This window comes from Lolium perenne, chromosome 4, assembly GCF_019359855.2.
Source record: "Lolium perenne isolate Kyuss_39 chromosome 4, Kyuss_2.0, whole genome shotgun sequence".
NCBI lineage: Eukaryota > Viridiplantae > Streptophyta > Magnoliopsida > Poales > Poaceae > Lolium > Lolium perenne.
This window is the reverse complement of record NC_067247.2, coordinates 252404865-252424360: the sequence shown is the minus strand read 5'-3', so window position 1 is coordinate 252424360 and position 19496 is coordinate 252404865. Positions and strand designations below refer to the sequence as shown.

Genomic DNA, 19496 nt, shown 5'->3' with positions numbered 1-19496 from the left:
AAGAGAAACTACAAAAGATTATTGGCACAAAGAAAGAAAAGTCTAGAAAGTCTAGCTCAGGTGTATATAAATGATATACATGTTATGGATGTATTCCTCGTTTGGTCACACAATGAAATTCTTGGGTATTTGTACCATATTGATTGGTATGAAGTGTCATACAAAACAACGCAATACAAGAATACAATGGCCTAAGTGACTGACAAGGAATATGATAGGAATGCACATCTGGAACAAAAATAAAGTGTTATTATGTTCGTCGTTGGCATTCTATCTAGCCCTTAGAATTTATAATAAAGAACTTAATAATTGTTATTTTGCTCTGGTCAAATAAAAACAATGAGTTGTTCAAATTATGACATTACTCCATGTACGATGGATAAGTTATTATAAATCTTAATGGTGAAACACACATACATAACACTGACACTAAAATGCCATAAGGCAAATGATTTGAATTCCACTTATTTGTGGAACCACCATTTAGGCCATGTTAGAAAGGAACGCATGAAGGAACTCCATGCAAATTGAATTTTGGAGTCATTCGATTTTTGAATCGTTTGGCGCTTGCAAATCTTTACTAAAGAGAATGACAGAAATACCGTTCATAGGCCAAGAGTTGAACGGGCAACTAACTAGGTGGAAATATACATGATGATATATGTGGTTCACTGGGCATAGTTGTGTGCGGGAGATTCTTCTACTTCATAAAAACTTCCAACAATGAATTGAGTATATATATGTGGATATATTCGATAAGGAAGAAGTTTGAAACATTTGAATAGATTCAAATAAATTTCAGCATGAAGTGGAAATCATCGTAATAGAAAAGTCAAATATCTATGATTGGATCATAGTGGAAATATTTGAATTACGAGTTTTAGCGAACATCTAAGAGAGTTATGAAGTTGTTCTACAACTCACGTTTCTTGGAGTATCATAGTGATGATGAAGTATCCGAGAGACGTATCCAAACCTTGTTGGATTAATGATGAGATAAAATAAAATGAAGCCATTATATTTTTGTGGATTATGCTTTAGAGACTACTGCTTTTACACTGAATAGAGCATCATCATGATCCGTTGAAATGACACCATACGAGTTATGGCATGGGTATGAACCCTAATAGTCCTTTTCTTAAATTTTGCAATGCATAGCATAAAGTAAATAAGTTTACAACCAAAATTGGATGAATGTCTTTGTTGGTTATCCCACAGAATTGATTGGGAATTCTTTCCAATATGGAGACAAAGACAAAAGTGTTTGTCAATGTTTCTTACTTATTTCCAAGAAATTGTTTTTAGCGAAGTATTTGAGTGGGAGGACAATAGAACTTGATAAGGTTTATGAACCTGAGCATAATGATCAGAGTAGCGCATCATCGGAATTGGTTCCGGAAGCGGCCACGACGATCATGGCTCCCATGTCAACAAAATGTTATAGTCATGGAGATCGAAGTACTTATTGAACCTTGTAGGTATGGTTTACTTTGTGATCAAATAAATGATTTGTGAACAAAGGATTGTTTTTGAACAATGATAAACCAACTACATACAAAGAAGTTATGATGGGCCCTGACTCCGTTAAAATGGCTATACGCCATGAAATCCAAGATAGATGAATACTTTTTGAAAGTAAATGGATCTATAAAATTGATGGACTTGGATGGAATATCCTTGAATAAGCTCGACTTGTCGAAAAATTGTTTACGACAAAGTTCAAAGAGTTGACTACGATAAGATTAGATCTTCCGTAGCAATGCTTATAGTCTATGTGGATTATTCTAGTAATCGCTACATATTTCTTTCATGAGATATGATAGTAGGATGGCAAAATACATTACTTAACAAAAGTGTGTATTAAAGGTGTATACAAGATACAACCAATTGTTTTGCTAGTCCGTGGAATACTAGATAGGTATACGAACTTCAATTGGATGAAGTGAGTATCGCGGAGTTGGAATCTTCACCGGATGAAATAGTCAAAGAGTTTTGGATTTCATCAGAAACGATGAAGATGCTTGCATTTGCAAGAAATTAAGTGGGAGCGCTGAGACATATTTATAATACTTTATGTAGATGACATATAGTTGGTTATAAATGATGTAATTATATACTTGATTATAAAAGGTTTCATTGAGAATTAACTTCAATGAAAGAATATGGACAGAAACATATTTAGTGTCAAGATCTATGAAGATAGATTGAAACACATAATAAGTTTAAGTCAAAGTACATAGAATGGATATTGAAGTAGTTCAATATAGAAATATTAAGAAGGTGTTCTTTTCATGTGAAGTTTTAACAAGACTTGAGTGTATCTGACACTCAATGAGTAAAAACACATGAGTGATTATGGGTCACGAATAATATGTACACAATCAGATGTCTTGTGCTCTAAAATGTTATGAGCATATACCAGAATGATTCATGTGATGATCATTGGACGACAGTAAGAATATCCTTGAGTAATTTAGAAGAACCAAGGATATATATATAATTTTATATGGGGTAATGTCAAACAAATCGCTGTAAGGTGTTGCACCGATATTTGGTTTGTCACATATGAAAATAAAATTTCAATCTCAAATTAGACTAAGTGTTGTTTAAAAGGTAGCACAATGAGCTAGAAGTTGTCTATGCTAGATTTAGAAGAGTTCAAAATATTGTGACGGATTCTACAAAAGAAGGCAGAGTATGTCATTGTTTTGACAATGACAGAGGATGTTAAGTCAAGAGGTTCTTTGAGAACTTGGTGTAGTTCCGACGGAGTCAGAACTTTGAAGCTATATTGTGTGTGACAATATTAGTGACATATTTCAGACCGCGGAATTAAGGTTCCACCAGAAGACCAAACATATTTAATGCCGACTCATTTGGAAATGAGTGATGCGTTGAGACGCAAATAAATTACAAAATACATACGTTTCTGAGCGTGTCAGATCCGTTGACTAAACCCTCTCTCGTGAGCAAAACATGATAAAGCACCGAAAGGCCAAGGTGTTATATCTTTACAAATGTAAACTAGATTATTGACTCTAGTGCAAGTGGAAGACTGTTGGAGATATGCCCAAGAGGCAATAATAAAATGGTTATTATAATATATCTTTGTGTTTATGATAATGTTTACATACCATGCTATAATTGTATTAACCGAAACATTGATACATGTGTGTTATGTAAACAACAATGAGTCCCTAGTAAGCCTCTTAACTAGCTTGTTGATTAATAGATGATTAGTTTCATAATCATGAACATTGGATGTTATTAATAACAAGGTTATATCATTATATGAATGATGTAATGGAAACACCCATTTAAGCGTAGCATAAGATCACGTCATTAAGTTATTTGCTATAAGCTTTCGATACATAGTTACCTAGTCCTTATGACCATGAGATCATATAAATCACTTATACTGGAAATGTACTTTGATTACATCAAACGCCACTGCGTAAATGGGTGGTTATAAAGGTGGGATTAAGTATCCGGAAAGTATGAGTTGAGGCATATGGATCAACAGTGGGATTTGTCCATCCCGATGACAGATAGATATACTCTGGGCCCTCTCGGTGGAATGTCGTCTAATGTCTTGCAATCATATGAATAAGTTCATAAGAGACCACATACCACGGTACGAGTAAAGAGTACTTGTCAGGAGACGAGGTTGACCAAGGTATAGAGTGATACCGATGATCAAACCTCGGACAAGTAAAATATCGCGTGACAAAGGGAATTGGTATCGTATGTGAATGGTTCATTCGATCACTAAGTCATCGTTGAATATGTGGGAGCCATTATGGATCTCCAGATCCCGCTATTGGTTATTGGTCGGAGAGAGATCTCAACCATGTCTACATAGTTCGCGAACCGTAGGGTGACACACTTAAGGTTTGATGTTGTAATAGTAGAACTTGAATATGGAATGGAGTTCGAAGTATTGTTCGAAGTCTCGGATGGGATCCCGGACATCACGAGGAGTTCCGGAATGGTCCGGAGAATAAGATTCATATATAGGAAGTCATATTCCAAGTTTGGAAATGATCCGGTGCATTTATGGAAGGTTCTAGAAGGTTCTAGAAAAGTCCGGAAGAAATCACTAAGGAAGGAAGAGTCCCGGAGGGACTCCACCTCCCCATGGCCGGCCAACCCTAGAGGGGGGAGTCCAAGGTGGACTCCACCAAGGGGGCCGGCCACCCCCCTTCATGGAAGGGTGGGAATCCCACTTGGGTGGGAGTCCCACCTTGGGTAGGTTTCCCTACTACATGGAAGGTTTTGGGTTGGGGTCTTATTCGAAGACTTGTAGTCCAACACTTGGGGTTCCACCTATATAATGAGGGGCATAGGGGAGGGGGCCGGCCACCACAAGCCACCAAGCTGGCCGCACCCCTTGAGGCCGGCCACCCCCTCTCCCGAACCCTAGCCGCCCCCTCTTTTCTCCACCTCTCCCGCACGCTTAGCGAAGCTCTGCCGGAGATCTCCATCGCCACCGCCACCACGCCGTCGTGCTGCCGGATTCAAGGAGGAGCTCTACTTCCGCTGCCCGCTGGAACGGGGAGAAGGACGTCGTCTTCATCAACACCGAACGTGTGACCGAGTACGGAGGTGCTGCCCGATCGTGGCACCGTGATCAAGATCTTCTACGCGCTTTTGCAAGCGGCAAGTGATCGTCTACCGCAGCAACAAGAGCCTCATCTTGTAGGCTTTGGAAATCTTCAAGGGTGAGTCTCGATCATCTCCTCGTTGCTCCCGTCTTCTAGATTGCATCTTGGCTTGGATTGCGTTCTCGCGGTAGGAATTTTTTTTTTATGCAACGAATCCCTACAGTAGCAACCTATCCTTATCTTTATTTTATTGCATTGTTGTGCCAAGTAAAGTCTTTGATAGTAAAGTCAATACTAGATTTGGATTACTGCGCAGAAACAGATTTATTGCTGTCACGAATTTGAGTAGAATTCTCTGTCGGTAACTCAGAAAAATCTGCCAATTTACATGCGTGATCCTCAGATATGTACGCAACTTTCATTCAATTTGAGCATTTTCATCTGAGCAAGTTAAGTGCCCCAGAAAAATTCGTCTTTATGGACTGTTCTGTTTTGACAGATTCTGCCTTTTATTTCGCATTGCTTGTTTTGCTATGTGTGATGGATTTCTTTGTTCCATTGACTTTCAGTAGCTTTGTGCAATGTCCAGAAGTGTTAAGAATGATTATGTCACCTCTGAATACATGAATTTTCAATTATGCACTAACCCTCTAATGAGTTTGTTTCGAGTTTGGTGTGGAGGAAGTTTTCAAGGGTCAAGAAAGGAGGATGATATACTATGATCAAGAAGAGTGAAAAGTCTAAGCTTGGGGATGCCCCCGTGGTTCATCCCTGCATATTTCAAGAAGACCCAAGCGTCTAAGCTTGGGGATGCCCAAGGCATCCCCTTCTTCATTGACAACTTATCAGGTCACCTCTAGTGAAACTATATTTTTATTCAGTCACATCTTATGTGCTTTACTTGGAGCGTCTGTTTGTTTTTATTTTTGTTTTGTTTGAATAAAATCGGATCCTAGCATTCTTTGTGTGGGAGAGAGACACACTCCGCTGTTGCATATGAACACATGTGTTCTTAGCTTTATTCTTAATGTTCATTGCGAAGGTTGAACTACTTTGTTCATTGATATATGGTTGGAAACGGAAAATGCTTCATGTGGTAATTGGTATAATGTCTTGAATAATTTGATACTTGGCAATTGTTGTGCTCATATAGATCATGTTTAAGCTCTTGCATCATGTACCATGCACTTATTAATGAAGAACTACATAGAGCTTGTTAAAATTTGGTTTGCATGATTGGTCTCTAGAGTCTAGATATTTTCTGGTTAAGGTGTTTGAACAACAAGGAGACGATGTAAAGTCTTATAATGCTTACAATATGTTCATATGTGAGTCTTGCTGCACCGTTTTATACTTGAGTTTGCTTCACACAACCTTGCTAGCCTAAGCCTTGTATTGAGAGGGATTCTTCTCGTGCATCCAAATCCTTGAGCCAAAAACTATGCCATTTGTGTCCACCATACCTACCTACCACATGGTATTTATCTGCCATTCCAAAGTACATTACTTGAGTTCTACCTTTAAACTTCTATTCTTTGCCTTTACAATACATAGCTCATGGGAAAATATCCTTAAAAACTATTGTGGTCAAGAATATGTTGCTATGTGTCTTATTTCTTAATAAGTTGCTTGTTGAGCGGTAACCATGTTTCTGGGGACGCCATCAACTTTTACCTTTGTTGAATATCATGTGAGTTGCTATGCATGTTCGTCTTGTCTGAAGTAAGGGTGATTTTCATGATCAAATGGTTTGAGTATGCATATTGTTAGAGAAGAACATTGGGCCGCTAACTAAAGCCATTAATCATGGTGGAAGTTTCAGTTTGGACACAAATCCTCAATCTCTTATGAGAATTTTATCTGTTGTTAAATGCTTATGCATTATGTGGGGACCCCGGACTAGCTGTCCGAAATACCCTGTTATGTATACAGTTCACGTTCCCATGATCAGTGTGCCGTGAACACATAACCGAACTGATATCAAATTACATCATCCTTTACAAAACGGAATAAGAAAATTACAATAAGGTCACATGACCCATCTTTACAAGATAGCCTCGAAGGGCCTAATCTAATCATCAGAGTAGCAGAATCACTTCAGCAGCGTAGAGCCCAAGTCATCTGCCTTAACCCTACACAGGCGGCGGGAAGACGTTCCTAGCTCGCATAGACGTCGTCAACTCCTTCTTCATCTGTCGAAGTCCTCCAGGTCTGGCCAAGTAAATAGCCAGGGACAAAGCCGTGAGTACATTTGAATTGTACTCGCAAACCATCAAGAAGGTGATAACAATTCTAACTAAAGAAGACAAGAGAGGAAGAATGGTTTCTCTGGTGGATATAGCATGTGAAAGAGAATCAGTTTCTCTTGTGGATATAGCATCCCACATCACAGTTGAAGGGGACACTAAGAAAGTCCTATGACATCTCTATATCTTTGTTAAAGCAGAGTTCCTCTACATGAAACACTAGGAAGGGTCACCCTCTTTTGTTTCATTTTCCTCGACCATCTCCACATGGTCGGCACACCATCTTTCCCGTACCCTTCCGGTACTTCCAACACACATTTCCTTTGGAAATCATTTTCAAAACCAAAACTCGACACAGCTCTGTAACGGCCATCCCAACCGTCCATGACCGCGGACGCGGCTATTCGAATAGTTTTGACTCTGCAGAGTTTGCACACTTTCACCACAACTATCCGGATACCTATCGTGTGGGCATCATCCCCGCATAACGACATATGCCACGACGGATACCCGGACATAACCTTTCGCCCATTCGACTTAACACGAGGTCCTACCCTATGGAGTATGTACCTCCCCGGCACCGTGGCAGCTCACCTCCTTTTGAGCGTGGCTCCACCGCCAAGCCAGGAGACCCATAGTGTCTTCCGGACGGGTCAGCCCCGAAGGCCTCCCGTTATACTATTGTCCCAACCTCGACAACCCGGACTCGGGGGTAACCGTACCCTTGTATAGTTGTGCGGTGCCTCATGCTAAGAAGAACAAACGTCAAGTTAAGCCCCGTGCCCACGTTGGAGTAGCTATGGTTGCGCTGTGTAATTGTTCCGGGCGAATACAAAGAACCATGTGTCGTTTTTTTCTCAAAACCCAAGTCACACACACATTCCTTTTCTCAAACATCTTTGACAAGATCCTCTTTGCCTTCATAAACCATACACTTGGATAAGGTTATCTTACCCAAGGTTTTCATAAACATTTACAACAAGGTAAACCTTGAGGGGTTCCCAACCTAAAGTTTTATGTAGGAGCTAAGATACATCAATGGCATGATGCTAGCCGTCATATCTCTAAGGAGATGATAATTGAGGTGTCAAGGGGATTATACATGCTTAGGATAAGCACGCATGGGGACAACATAAGTAGGAGGATTCGACAAAAGGGTCACGATGTTGATCATCATACCACTAAGAAGATGGTAAAATAGGTGGTCAAAGGGGGCATACATGCTCAGGGTAAGCATGCATAACAACAACAAGGGGTTCAGCATACTTGAGAGTAAGTATGCATAACATCAACAAAAGGTGTGGCACTCTTGGGAGTAAGTATGCATAGCATCACAAGGTAGAAGGTATAACAAGGGCATGATACTAACCATCATACCACTAAGGGGTGCAAAAAGGGTGTCAAGAGGTTGACACACACAAGATAAGTGGGCATACCCCTCACACTTAGAGGGTACACCAAGATCATGATAATGAAGACCACCATTTCACTAAAGGGGGTTGTAGGTGAGGTGTCAAAGAGAATAAACATGCTCATGGTGAGCATGCTCCATCAACATAAGTAGAAACAACACAAGATAGATCGAGAGACAAGAACAACAACAAAGTAACCACAATATGTGATCAAACATTCAGAGATCAAGAGATGGCTTGCCTTGGCTTATTTGTCCCTGGACTTCTTCAACTCCATCAAATAAGAATTCCCACAGTACAAATAAAATCCTTGTCCGATTCCACTTCTTCTTCTTTTCCTCCGAAATTGTTCGCATCTATCGCCGGAAAATATAAAAGGAACACAATCAATCACATTGCTCCAAACATAACAAGCATGCAACATTCAACAATCAATAGCTAACCACTTTACTAAGGGCTAACATACAAAAGACTTATAGATACTACAAAGCAACTAAAAGAAAACCCCATTTATTTACCTAGTAAAGGTATGAGAGTGCCACGACTTAGCAATTGCCTCTCTAGGTATCACCATGGCACAACTAAGTATCCCCTGGTAGATAACATCATAAAGAGGACAAGAGCATTAGTTTGACATCAAATACATTCACAAAACATTTGCAAACATTTTTGGAAAAGTAGAAAACAGTTTTCCTAACTTAGTTTGCTCACATAACACAACATCCAAAATAGGAAGCAAACCACATTCCACATCATTTGAAAACTTAAGCAAAACAATAGGGCTAAAGTTGAGTTGCAGAGGTTTTGTTTTGCAAGCATAAAACAAAGGTTGCCCAGTTCTAAATAAAAGAGTTGGTCAAGGTTTTTAAATAAACCCAACAAGTTTTGGTCCAACAATGCATGTCACACATATACCTTACTAACAGTAACGAAAATGCATGAACAGAGACTAACACTATTTTTCCTAGATGGCCAGTACTAATACAAGACTAACCCAATTGGATTCACTCAAAAATATTAAACCTACAAATTTAGGAATTTGTTTGAATCTGACTGTACAGAAAACAAGATCTGTAAGCCATAAATCGTAGAAAAATCCTAAAAATATGGGACCACTGGCATTTGAAAGGTACTTAAACATAGAAGCATACACAATTGGATTTGGGTTCAAATTGTTTCTGAAACTCTCACAAATGGATTGACAAGTTTACTGCATGTTTTCACCATTTGCTTGAACTATGGAGTTGCAGAATAGATAAAGGTTTGAAACTTGTTTGAGATGATTAAGAAAACATTCAGTAATCCTAAAGAATTTTAATCACTCAATTAGGTTCAAAATTGGATTTTTGATGAATTAAAAGCTAACAGCCATGTCTGTAGAACACACAGAACAAGTTTAATTCACCACAAATCGTACATAAATCATAAAAATATGAGGTCAACTGCATCTGAAAGGTATTGAATAGGTGGTTCTTAGCCAATTTGTTTCACTCAAAAATTCGTTTCCAAGCTCCTGGTTTAATTCGACAAAGTCAGATCTGACCAGATTTTGATCTGTGAAACATTTCAGTTTCAGGATATTATTTGAAGTGAAACCAACGCCAAAATGAGGGTACTGAAGAGGGCTTTCACCCACAGTTGAGTTTGCTCAAAAAGGTTTTGTAAAACGGAAGAAATCTAACAAACAGTGATTCTGCATGTTTGTAGAACTTTATTTACCATGCAAAATCCGTAACGAATTTGAGGATGAGACCAACGCCAAGTTGTAGATATTTTCAATACCTATCCGCGGAACTTCGAATCACTCGATTTGGATCTGCACACAAGATTTGGCGGATTTTACAATTTCGTACCAGAATCTGAAACAACAAGATGAAAGAAATTACTGCAAGGTTTTGGACGAACTTTGGTCAAGAGCTTCAGATCTGAGGATAGGTGAAGCTTCTCCATGCTTGGACCAACATGCACCTGCATCAAGATCCAAACTTAGCAAGGGAGGAAGAAGAAGAGGAGAGAAAACCATCTAGGGTTGGGGAGAAAAAGGAGAGGGATGCTCTCATGGAGAGGAGGAGCTTGAGGGAGGGGGAGAGCTTCATCATGGAGAGCTTTTCATGGCCATGGCCATGGCCGGCCATGAAGCTAGGAGGAGCAGCAATTTCGTGGGGAGAGATAGGAGGAGAGTGTGTGGGAGTGGAGGAAAGAGTGGGGAGTGGAAAAGTGAGAGCAAGTGAGGAGGGGTGGGCTGCCAAGCCCCTTTATATAGAGGGAGAGGGGGTGGGCTGCCTCCTCATTGATTGGGTTGGTTGGGAGGTAGCCTCTTCATTGATTGTGTTAGTTGGGAGGCTGGCTTGTGGGGGAAGAATTTGACTAAAGCTGAAATTATTAGTGGCATGGGGAAGGGACAAAAAGTGAGAGGCTTCCCAAGGTGGAATAATTATGTGAGAGAGAGGGAAATGGAGAGGCATGATGCATGTGTGCCATGGCATGGCCGGCCACATATTTTTGGCCATGCGCATGTGATCAACAAGAGAGCATTTCTACACATGCATGACACCCAAGGTTGAGTGCCTCACAAATTACTAAAATGGTGGCCTAAAAAGATATAGAATTTTAGGCATAGTGATACTAATGCACAAGGGTGCTAAAGTAGATGGTGGTGGCATTCTGACCTGATAAAAGATGTGTCCAAGAGATGATGGTGGTGATGGTGATTTAGACAATGGTAGAGCAAGGCTAGGAGAGATGGTGAGTGAAGTAACCATATACTCACAAGGATGAATATGGTGACATAAATCATCAATTCATGATGTCAAGGTGATGATGGAAAAAAATAAAGGATTGAGATGGGTATGAAGAAATATAATTTGCGCTTCAAATAACAGGTCAATTGGGAGTGGGTTGAAATACTCCCCGAGTCTAGGGTTTTGTTGAAAGGAGTCCACTTGAAAGTATCAAATGATAATCCATTTGATCAAGAATTGGAGGGTGAGGGGATACAATGTGGTAGATCAATGATGTGCATAAGATGTGCAAGGATTGTCATTTGAAAAAGAAGTTATTTGAAAGGGGTTTGAAACACCTCAATTTTCTAGGGACAATTTTGGAATGAACTCAAGTGGAATGGAATTTGAAAATATTTGAGAGAAACTAGTTGGAACATACGAGTTCAAAATGGTTCTACTTACTTTCCCAAGTAAAGTAGAGTTTGTCTCAAATGTAAAATAAGCAAGAGGAAAACAAGAAATGGTATAGGTACCATAAACAAGCTTTTTGTTAAAAAGAAAGCAAAATAGAAAGTAATGTTTTTAGAGATTAGTAGTTGGTAGAAATGGGATGGAAAACAAAACCCATTTCAGTTCCGTGTTTTCTTTGAAGAAATATCTTGAAAAGATTTAATAAAACTAGAAGTAGTTTTGTGATCCAAACTAGAGAAGGAAAATCAATAGGATTTTTGGGAGAGAAAACTAATTTAGGGAGAAGTGTTCTCAAGGGTAGATGGTGGCTACAAAATGTACCCATCATTCCACTCTTGGTTTTGTGATGATTAAACTTGAATAAACACAAGAGGTAAAATTGAAGGAAGTGATCTAGTGTTGAATCATTGAATAGGGTACAAGATCAAGTTGAATATATGAGCTGCAAGGATTGACTGAGACATGCAAGATGTGGAGGTTGAAGAGGGTGTTGCATAGATGGGATCCATGCACTGAGATCACCAATAACAGTGGTGGTTGCTTAGAGATCAACTGCCATGTGAGCGTACCAAATCAGATTGCTGACTTAGCCTCAAAACATGCAAGGATAAAAGAGTATAGAGGGATTTAGTTCAAGGCAAGGACATGGTTGAGAAGTGCTCAAGATAAGGTAGGTTTAGGCCCAAGTGCATTGCTTTAGATTGCAAAGGAAAGATATGATAAGGAGCAGCTAATTCCAAGTTTTGAATTAAGGATGATTTGCGCTAGATTTCACAAATAGGAAAATCAAGATGGCACACTCATGTTGCCATCAGGAGAAGAGTTTGATGGAGTAAAGAGGAAAATAATTTTTCCTAAGTCACACATGTGTTTTATTAGGTGAGTTGTTTGTCTGACCACTAGAGGTGTTGTTCTTTGAGGTAGCTCAAGACAAAACTCAACAAGCAGTTCAAGACAATCCATCTACCAACAGATCAAAGCAATTCATCATAACAAATAGATCAATGCAGTTCATCTTAATTAGTCTATAGAAAAAGTTTTTGTTCCCCCTAATTTTTGCACTTTGGATAATTAAACATGTTTGCAAAAGTTGGGGTGTTACAGATCTTCCACCCTTAAAATAATCTCGTCCCGAGATTACTAAGCGTAGGACTCGAGGGGTTGTAAAGTTTAACTAAAGTTAGACTCCATTTTTCTGTAGATGTGCCGTTGCCGAGAAGGTCGTTGCTTCATCTTCTGGGAGACATGATGGATTCCTGCCGAAGGCGAGCTTCATGAAGAGGTTGACTACTCCATGTAGGTGTTAGATTTGTAGCTTCTAAGCGATCCTAGCGGGGGTTCAAGATTCTGGGAGAGTTAGTGCACTCCAGCGGTGCGTTAGCAGGGTTGAAAACTTTTTAGAGTTAACTTTAAATTTTTGTGGAAGACGAAGTCTTCCACCCTTAAAATTGTTCATAGAGGGGGTTTAAAAAACTCTAAGCTTCGGCCACGGTCTTGTCGGTGCTTTCGAAGAAGTGATCTTTCTCTCGTCTTGAGTTGAAGCATCTTCAGGGAGCGAGGTGCAATCCACAGCTTCAAAGGGAGTTAGTGCATCCCAAGTTCCCAACGGTGTTTTAGAAAGGTTTAAAATTTTAGGGTCAGCTCCAATTTTTAGTGGAAGACGAACCCTTAAGATTTTTCGTCGGGGGTTTCAGAAAAACTCTGAGCTTCTGCGTTGTGGCTCTGTCTAGGGCTTCTGAAGAAGTCATCGATCTTCCGTAATCAGTTGAAGAATCTTCAGGAGGCGATGTGTAGTCCACGACTTCAAGAGGCACTCACGGTGTTTACTATACCATATAACACGCGGTAAGTTAGTAAGTCGCTAGAGATCCTGGTTGGTATCCATATGAAGCAGCAACAAAGGTCGTCGAAGATAATCTTCAGATTGAGGGTCAGTGCTATCTTATACCAGTTAAGAAGTGGTTGGGTAGACTACACCTAATCTCGAGTCTTGAGGTATCTTCACGAGCTTTACTTGAGGAGGACCAGATGAACCATGTGATGTAGTTTGGCTTTGACGCTATTGTTCTCTCAACTGGCTAGACGGTGTCTTAGAGGGTGGTTTTCAGGAAGTTATCGTCGAGGTTAACACGATAATGCTCCAAGGTTAGACCAAGTTAGTATGTCTTTTCGGAGAGGTGCAGTCACTCTTGAAGGTGCGGGCTTCTGCTTTCCTTGGCGTAGTAAAGATGCTTCGGCTGATCTTGAAAGTAGTCAGCGTAGATAGGGGTCTGGGTTAGTTTTTTTAATGGTTGAAAAGCAACTTCTAACGGGTTTAGAGTTAGAGATATTCTTTGTCTTATCCAGTAACTAGCAGTTAGCATTCTAACGGAGAGGTAGATGGGTTGAAAACATCTTTGGGAGTCTTCCTATGCTGGGTTATCACACTAAGAGTGTTTTTCAGACCGAAAGAGCAAGACAATCAAACACACGACAAACAGATAAAAACACTCAAGGCAGCACACTAGGGAACTACAAGCAATCATCAAACCAGACATGGTACTCTAAGTACCCAGGAATGCCTAATACGTGGGGGTAGCTCAATCGACGCGATTGAGTTTGTCCTATCCATCCTATAGGTTTGGGGCTGGTCACATATGTCGACGTCTTCATCTTGATGGCATTGACTTCAATAGGGATCCTTGTAGCAGTTGGTGGTGACGCAGGCCTGGTGTTGAGTTATCGATGTTGAAGCGAAGGCGAAAACTGCGTAGATCTTATGATCTCATCATCCCGAGGATGTGAGGTCTTCAGAGGGGTAGCTGTTGAGGTACTCCGAAATCGTCAACTTCTTGTAGCTGGCCTAAAAATTACTAGTCAAGAACTGAGGACTTGATCCCAGACGACTGCAAAAAGGTGCAAGTCCATGGAGGAACAAGGTCAGCTCCTTGACAGACTTTGGTGATAACCAACGACATGACATTATCATTCCTATAAGCATACAGATGAGTTGGCATCCAATCTTCAATAGCTGTTGTTGGAGATTCATGAGTCTTCCCGAGGAATTGATCCATCTTTGAGTTCGAGTCTCCGGTCTGAGTTGGGGGCATCGTCTGATATGTTGTTTTTGAAGTGGATGAGACAATAGAGTAAGAATTTTCAACCATTTTTATCAAGCAGAGAGATAAGAATTCAGAAGTTTTGAAGAAATAAGAGGAGTAGAAGCTATTCTTCCGACTAAAGAAAGAATTTTGTTTCGTAAATAGTTTTTCCCAAGTACTTGTTTCCTAACTAACGTCCATGCTAACTAAGGTCTCCTACAGTCAGGATGGCTCTGATACCAGCTCTGTGGGGACCCCGGACTAGCTGTCCGAAATACCCTGTTATGTATACAGTTCACGTTCCCATGATCAGTGTGCCGTGAACACATAACCGAACTGATATCAAATTACATCATCCTTTACAAAACGGAATAAGAAAATTACAATAAGGTCACATGACCCATCTTTACAAGATAGCCTCGAAGGGCCTAATCTAATCATCAGAGTAGCAGAATCACTTCAGCAGCGTAGAGCCCAAGTCATCTGCCTTAACCCTACAGGCAACTGACTGGGAAGACGTTCCTAGCTCGCATAGACGTCGTCAACTCCTTCTTCATCTGTCGAAGTCCTCCAGGTCTGGCCAAGTAAATAGCCAGGGACAAAGCCGTGAGTACATTTGAATTGTACTCGCAAACCATCAAGAAGGTGATAACAATTCTAACTAAAGAAGACAAGAGAGGAAGAATGGTTTCTCTGGTGGATATAGCATGTGAAAGAGAATCAGTTTCTCTTGTGGATATAGCATCCCACATCACAGTTGAAGGGGACACTAAGAAAGTCCTATGACATCTCTATATCTTTGTTAAAGCAGAGTTCCTCTACATGAAACACTAGGAAGGGTCACCCTCTTTTGTTTCATTTTCCTCGACCATCTCCACATGGTCGGCACACCATCTTTCCCGTACCCTTCCGGTACTTCCAACACACATTTCCTTTGGAAATCATTTTCAAAACCAAAACTCGACACAGCTCTGTAACGGCCATCCCAACCGTCCATGACCGCGGACGCGGCTATTCGAATAGTTTTGACTCTGCAGAGTTTGCACACTTTCACCACAACTATCCGGATACCTATCGTGTGGGCATCATCCCCGCATAACGACATATGCTACGACGGATACCCGGACATAACCTTTCGCCCATTCGACTTAACACGAGGTCCTACCCTATGGAGTATGTACCTCCCCGGCACCGTGGCAGCTCACCTCCTTTTGAGCGTGGCTCCACCGCCAAGCCAGGAGACCCATAGTGTCTTCCGGACGGGTCAGCCCCGAAGGCCTCCCGTTATACTATTGTCCCAACCTCGACAACCCGGACTCAGGGGTAACCGTACCCTTGTATAGTTGTGCGGTGCCTCATGCTAAGAAGAACAAACGTCAAGTTAAGCCCCGTGCCCACGTTGGAGTAGCTATGGTTGCGCTGTGTAATTGTTCCGGGCGAATACAAAGAACCATGTGTCGTTTTTTTCTCAAAACCCAAGTCACACACACATTCCTTTTCTCAAACATCTTTGACAAGATCCTCTTTGCCTTCATAAACCATACACTTGGATAAGGTTATCTTACCCAAGGTTTTCATAAACATTTACAACAAGGTAAACCTTGAGGGGTTCCCAACCTAAAGTTTTATGTAGGAGCTAAGATACATCAATGGCATGATGCTAGCCGTCATATCTCTAAGGAGATGATAATTGAGGTGTCAAGGGGATTATACATGCTTAGGATAAGCACGCATGGGGACAACATAAGTAGGAGGATTCGACAAAAGGGTCACGATGTTGATCATCATACCACTAAGAAGATGGTAAAATAGGTGGTCAAAGGGGGCATACATGCTCAGGGTAAGCATGCATAACAACAACAAGGGGTTCAACATACTTGAGAGTAAGTATGCATAACATCAACAAAAGGTGTGGCACTCTTGGGAGTAAGTATGCATAGCATCACAAGGTAGAAGGTATAACAAGGGCATGATACTAACCATCATACCACTAAGGGGTGCAAAAAGGGTGTCAAGAGGTCGACACACACAAGATAAGTGGGCATACCCCTCACACTTAGAGGGTACACCAAGATCATGATAATGAAGACCACCATTTCACTAAAGGGGTTGTAGGTGAGGTGTCAAAGAGAATAAACATGCTCATGGTGAGCATGCTCCATCAACATAAGTAGAAACAACACAAGATAGATCGAGAGACAAGAACAACAACAAAGTAACCACAATATGTGATCAAACATTCAGAGATCAAGAGATGGCTTGCCTTGGCTTATTTGTCCCTGGACTTCTTCAACTCCATCAAATAAGAATTCCCACAGTACAAATAAAATCCTTGTCCGATTCCACTTCTTCTTCTTTTCCTCCGAAATTGTTCGCATCTATCGCCGGAAAATATAAAAGGAACACAATCAATCACATTGCTCCAAACATAACAAGCATGCAACATTCAACAATCAATAGCTAACCACTTTACTAAGGGCTAACATACAAAAGACTTATAGATACTACAAAGCAACTAAAAGAAAACCCCATTTATTTACCTAGTAAAGGTATGAGAGTGCCACGACTTAGCAATTGCCTCTCTAGGTATCACCATGGCACAACTAAGTATCCCCTGGTAGATAACATCATAAAGAGGACAAGAGCATTAGTTTGACATCAAATACATTCACAAAACATTTGCAAACATTTTTGGAAAAGTAGAAAACAGTTTTCCTAACTTAGTTTGCTCACATAACACAACATCCAAAATAGGAAGCAAACCACATTCCACATCATTTGAAAACTTAAGCAAAACAATAGGGCTAAAGTTGAGTTGCAGAGGTTTTGTTTTGCAAGCATAAAACAAAGGTTGCCCAGTTCTAAATAAAAGAGTTGGTCAAGGTTTTTAAATAAACCCAACAAGTTTTGGTCCAACAATGCATGTCACACATATACCTTACTAACAGTAACGAAAATGCATGAACAGAGACTAACACTATTTTTCCTAGATGGCCAGTACTAATACAAGACTAACCCAATTGGATTCACTCAAAAATATTAAACCTACAAATTTAGGAATTTGTTTGAATCTGACTGTACAGAAAACAAGATCTGTAAGCCATAAATCGTAGAAAAATCCTAAAAATATGGGACCACTGGCATTTGAAAGGTACTTAAACATAGAAGCATACACAATTGGATTTGGGTTCAAATTGTTTCTGAAACTCTCACAAATGGATTGACAAGTTTACTGCATGTTTTCACCATTTGCTTGAACTATGGAGTTGCAGAATAGATAAAGGTTTGAAACTTGTTTGAGATGATTAAGAAAACATTCAGTAATCCTAAAGAATTTTAATCACTCAATTAGGTTCAAAATTGGATTTTTGATGAATTAAAAGCTAACAGCCATGTCTGCAGAACACACAGAACAAGTTTAATTCACCACAAATCGTACATAAATCATAAAAATATGAGGTCAGCTGCATCTGAAAGGTATTGAATAGGTGGTTCTTAGCCAATTTGTTTCACTCAAAAATTCGTTTCCAAGCTCCTGGTTTAATTCGACAAATTCAGATCTGACCAGATTTTGATCTGTGAACCATTTCAGTTTCAGGATATTATTTGAAGTGAAACCAACGCCAAAATGAGGGTACTGAAGAGGGCTTTCACCCACAGTTGAGTTTGCTCAAAAAGGTTTTGTAAAACGGAAGAAATCTAACAAACAGTGATTCTGCATGTTTGCAGAACTTTATTTACCATGCAAAATCCGTAACGAATTTGAGGATGAGACCAACGCCAAGTTGTAGATATTTTCAATACCTATCTGCGGAACTTCGAATCACTCGATTTGGATCTGCACAAGATTTGGCGGATTTTACAAGTTCGTACCAGAATCTGAAACAGCAAGATGAAAGAAATTACTGCAAGGTTTTGGACGAACTTTGGTCAAGAGCTTCAGATCTGAGGATAGGTGAAGCTTCTCCATGCTTGGACCAACATGCACCTGCATCAAGATCCAAACTTAGCAAGGGAGGAAGAAGAAGAGGAGAGAAAACCATCTAGGGTTGGGGAGAAAAAGGAGAGGGATGCTCTCATGGAGAGGAGGAGCTTGAGGGAGGGGGAGAGCTTCATCATGGGGAGCTTTTCATGGCCATGGCCATGGCCGGCCATGAAGCTAGGAGGAGCAGCAATTTCGTGGGGAGAGATAGGAGGAGAGTGTGTGGGAGTGGAGGAAAGAGTGGGGAGTGGAAAAGTGAGAGCAAGTGAGGAGGGGTGGGCTGCCAAGCCCCTTTATATAGAGGGAGAGGGGGTGGGCTGCCTCCTCATTGATTGGGTTGGTTGGGAGGTAGCCTCTTCATTGATTGTGTTAGTTGGGAGGCTGGCTTGTGGGGGAAGAATTTGACTAAAGCTGAAATTATTAGTGGCATGGGGAAGGGACAAAAAGTGAGAGGCTTCCCAAGGTGGAATAATTATGTGAGAGAGAGGGAAATGGAGAGGCATGATGCATGTGTGCCATGGCATGGCCGGCCACATATTTTTGGCCATGCGCATGTGATCAACAAGAGAGCATTTCTACACATGCATGACACCCAAGGTTGAGTGCCTCACAAATTACTAAAATGGTGGCCTAAAAAGATATAGAATTTTAGGCATAGTGATACTAATGCACAAGGGTGCTAAAGTAGATGGTGGTGGCATTCTGACCTGATAAAAGATGTGTCCAAGAGATGATGGTGGTGATGGTGATTTAGACAATGGTAGAGCAAGGCTAGGAGAGATGGTGAGTGAAGTAACCATATACTCACAAGGATGAATATGGTGACATAAATCATCAATTCATGATGTCAAGGTGATGATGGAAAAAAATAAAGGATTGAGATGGGTATGAAGAAATATAATTTGCGCTTCAAATAACAGGTCAATTGGGAGTGGGTTGAAATACTCCCCGAGTCTAGGGTTTTGTTGAAAGGAGTCC

At 40.5% G+C, this 19496-nt stretch overlaps 2 long non-coding RNA genes across 3 annotated transcripts; both read right to left on the bottom strand.

The window, feature by feature from the left end:
• Nucleotides 1-9722: 9722 nt before the first annotated feature.
• LOC127332259 (uncharacterized) lies at nt 9723-10775 on the bottom strand. The gene is made up of 3 exons (XR_007870309.2): nt 10168-10775; nt 9982-10078; nt 9723-9816 (listed from the first exon to the last, which is right to left on the bottom strand). It is a non-coding gene; the product is annotated as an uncharacterized lncRNA (long non-coding RNA).
• A 4061-nt stretch (nt 10776-14836) lies between these two features.
• LOC127332258 (uncharacterized) lies at nt 14837-19076 on the bottom strand. Of its 2 annotated transcripts, XR_007870307.2 has the most exons (5): nt 18462-19076; nt 18278-18374; nt 17077-17150; nt 16800-16914; nt 14837-15112 (listed from the first exon to the last, which is right to left on the bottom strand). It is a non-coding gene; the product is annotated as an uncharacterized lncRNA (long non-coding RNA). The 2 variants fall into 2 exon arrangements; XR_011743506.1 differs by lacking the exons at nt 18278-18374; nt 18462-19076 and having other exon boundaries at nt 17077-17681.
• Between the last annotated feature and the right edge of the window lie 420 nt (nt 19077-19496).